Here is a 4,088-nt window from a genome sequence, read left to right on the forward strand (position 1 = left end):
TCTCTTTTTCATCATTTTCCTAATATTTTTTGATTCAATCGGAATGCTAAAAGTATGATGTAAAGAGGCTACAAGTAATTTTTAGTAATGAGTTAACAGAGCTCATAGTAAGTGAAAAAAAATCCATATTTGTCTCGAAATTGTACTATCCATTTTTCTCAAGCAAACACTGTAGCATTCAGAATGGATCTCCACATAATGGGGACCATAAAGATGCACGTTTCAAAGCTAATCTGATCTGGAGAGTTGCACCAGAAGAGCAATTTGGCCCAGTAAGACTCTAGAGGGCAGTCTTGGTATAGTAAAAGAAATGTATATTTTTCTGTCAGACATCTCAACCACTGTACAATCAGTGCAAAACGTTATGAGAGTTAAGTTTTTTCAATTTATATGAAATGTGAAAATCTTTTGATGTATGATAACAATTCACAATAATGTAACATAATCTCAACATTTGGTAAATATATATATATATTTCCGTATTGTTGAGGAAGATATATATAGGGTATAATGTGTAAGAACCACAAGCACAACATTTTCTTTACTTCTTGGTTTTATCTGGCTCAAGCGAAAGTCAGTTCATATAACACATTTGTCTGAGCAGCTTAAAACTCCACCAAAAGTCCTCCAGAAGTCCTTTGCTTACAGGCAGCAGACTAAAATCCAATATATAATGCAGATGCAAATTTAATGCCAGTTTTTAAAAGATGTGTTTTACTTTATAAGTAATTAATCTTTATACACAAGTTTTGACTATTGTCGGCAGAAATCAAAATTGCGTGCCTTCTAAATTTTTAATTGAGCAATTCTTAGATTAAAAAAATGCATTAGTCACTTTGACTATGTTTAATATTTTAGAAGAAGTTGTTCTGCAAGAAAACAAATCATTGGTAATGAAAAACAATGTGCAGCTTGTAAGTACTTACTGTGCAAACTTTTGAAACATGTAACCTTTGTTTCTTTGCAGGCAAACAATATTGAAGGCTTGTTTTAAAATAGGAGTTGAGTTCCTATTGAAGACTTTCATCTGTGTATTTCAAAACGTTTAGAAGGGGAAAGAGCATCATTATTCCCTTTTTATAGAGGGAACTTTGCTTTCTCTAGTTTACAGCAAGCCTATTGCTAACTAGTCCATGCAACACAGTCAGTCTTGCAACCTGGCCATAGTCTTTTTGTGCTTTCCCCCAAAAAGAGGATGAAAAATTTGAAAAGGAGCTGAGCAGAGCATGAACCAAGCTGTCATCCCCTACACCTGGACTCAGCTGCCCTTCATTGATGTGATTAAACTTCTTAGATACCCCTGCCTTTGCCCTTAAAAATTTAGAGGGTGTTCCTCCTGCCCATTCTGTGACCAGGAGGGACTTCTCTGTCTCAGTGCTGCTCATTTGTTCTCCTGCTTAAGCAGCACGGTGAAACTAGCTGTGTCCTCATCACATGGGAGGTTAACCAGGTGCGGGCTCAGGGCCTTCCTGCAGACTTGGGTTGGTAGCCAAAAATATAGTTACATCCCTTCAAAACATAGTCTGACAAAATAAAGCCACGTTTGAAAAAAAAATAAAAAATATTAGCTACTTACAAATCTCTTTTTATCTGGCAAGGAAAGCATTCACTTGGTGAATCAAAGTTAGAAAAGTTGGAATCAGCTCTCTCCTTGGCCCAGAAGGATTTGAACCAATACCCCACAAAAGCCTGCTTTTCCTGTCTCAGTGGGATGTCAACCTGCCCTGAGGGAGAGGAAGATTCATAAGGCTTGTGAGAGAATTAACGGGGACACGTTGTTGGGATTTCCATGCTAACCGTAAGCAGGCTGCAATGCCCTACCTATTAGACCAGATAAGAAGTATTTGCAGAACTTTTCTGCCTTTTCTATGTTGTTATTACCATTTTCAATGCTGCAAACCTATCCTTAGCCTGTGATGATGTAATCCATTAAAATAGAATAGTAGTTGCTATAATGTAGTATTTTGAACAATGCAGTATAATGTAGTATTTTGGAAGATTTATTTATGTATGTATTTATTTACTGGCTTGTGGATGTGTCTTCTGTGTCTTTCACTTCTCCCTGAAAGTATAAGAAAAACTTCCTCAAATATTGGATATTTTTGGTTTGTTTTTTGAATTTCAAAACTGGATCCAATGTTCCTCATTGTCAGTGCTTATGCTGTTTTGCAGTCTTTCTGAAACTAAGATTCAGAATAAATTATATATAAATTAAAATTATGAGGAAAAAGAGCAACAAACCTCTATACCATTGTTTGCCCACTGGAATATACCTTCAGATCCCTATTGATGTAAAGTGCTCTTACTTTTTTTTTTTTTTTTTTTTTTCTCCTGACATCCAATTTCTTAATTCAAATTGTCATTGATTTTGTGTAATGCATGATTAAGATTAATACAAAAAAAGCATAATATTTAAAAAAAAAAAACACATACAAAATACTAGCAGATTCTCCAGTCTAATCTTCCTGCAATACTTACTAAAACATAAAGAATAAATGCAAAAATGTTATATATGCTTATGTTTTTAAAATGCATATACTATATGAAGTAGCTAACTAATGTTTTTATTGATTTTATTATTTGAAGGGAGAAATGTTTAGTAAAAACAGAGTACTTTTAAAATATAATAATTTTGAAAACAATGTAAGTAAGCTGTTTACATGCAAGTTTCATCCAGTGAATAAAGAACAAAAGTCTATAACAATATTTATAATTACCACTTAGTTAATTGTATTGAAAAATATAATCTAGGAAAGCAGCGTCTATTTCAGGAAAGTTTACTCTTCTGTTACAATACATATAATTATTACTAGTGCTAATAACCCCAACCCCTACAGAAAATTAAGTGGATGGATACTAAAAGCAATGTTTATTCTAGGAAAGCATAACAGTCAGTAGACCATATGGAAAGCAGTTTCCTTTAAACAAATACTATGTTCTCATTATGTAAGTCCACATTTTTTACAAATGTTAAAACAGAGCACCTCTCTTCAAGAAACAAAAACTATTAGTCTATAAATGTAATGCCTTCATCTGAAACTGGACTCCTTCACACAATTTCAGTTCACATGTTTATCTGAATGTCTCAGTACTAGTACTATCAGAATTTCATTGCTGTGAAAATCCAAGTAGAAAAATAGGTAAAATTTACAATTTATTCTATTTTCTTCTGCAGGGAAACTGTCAACATAATAAAATGACTGCATTTATCATTCTCATTGTTAAAAAGTGGACTTAAATATAGATTGTTATTGCCTGCTACAAGCTTCCTGTTGATCCTCCCCTGTCAGAGGGCTCTCACATACTATAAGGAAAAACAGCTGGGTTCATGCAGCACTGCTGAGTCAGCTGGGCAACATGGGGCAAGGGAGAGAAGAGGGGGAAGATCCAGAAGCCAGTACTTTCCCTGGACACTTCCCCTGGTGGCACCTTAGCAGAAGAGCAATTGCGTCTCACCTGGAGTTTTTTGGGACTTTGTTGCTTCTCATCACACCTGTCTAGAGGGTTTGTGGTAGAAGTTTGTTGCTGTCAACTGTTTCAGCTAATCTATTGAGACATATTACCTTTCTTTGCCAGTCTTGCTGATAGGTTTGTACTTGCAATTTAACCCCCCCCCCCAAAAAAAATAAAATAAAATAAAATTAGATGTGTATGTAATTTGTCATAGATAAACATTTAATAATGCAGCTCATAAAATGATTTTACTCAGATGTATCTTCAGTTCTTATCCCCATAAGCATTTGGTTGGACACTGTAATTTCTAGGGAAGGACAGACCTTAACAATCTCAACCATGCAAATCTGCAGGCTTCTAGGTGTCATATATTCCTATAGGTGGAAACTGAAACATCTAAATCCCTATCATCCACACCTTGGACATTTGAAGTAACAGTAGAAATTCTTGCAAGTTTTCAGGACTATAGTAGATCACATCATCTAACAAGCTTCATGTTCCTTGGAATAAAAAGGTGTGACAAGGGTTTTCTACTTTACCCTAAAGCAGCAGGTAATGTGGTAAGGCTTTTTGTTTGTTTTAATTTAATTTTATGTTTCATTCCAAACATTTTGGAGAAGAGTTAGCTGTTTGTA

General features: G+C 34.6%; 1 long non-coding RNA gene across 2 annotated transcripts; it reads left to right on the forward strand.

Annotated features, from left to right (window-relative positions):
• Positions 1-1,354: 1,354 nt before the first annotated feature.
• LOC311432926 lies at positions 1,355-3,802 on the forward strand. 2 transcript variants are annotated; one of them, XR_014690432.1, is made up of 3 exons: positions 1,355-1,450; positions 1,599-1,798; positions 3,176-3,802. It is a non-coding gene; the product is annotated as an uncharacterized lncRNA (long non-coding RNA). The 2 variants fall into 2 exon arrangements; XR_014690433.1 differs by having other exon boundaries at positions 1,356-1,450; positions 1,604-1,798.
• The last annotated feature ends 286 nt before the right edge of the window (positions 3,803-4,088 follow it).

The sequence above is a fragment of the Aythya ferina genome (genome assembly GCF_964211825.1).
Source record: "Aythya ferina genome assembly, chromosome: 2".
NCBI lineage: Eukaryota > Metazoa > Chordata > Aves > Anseriformes > Anatidae > Aythya > Aythya ferina.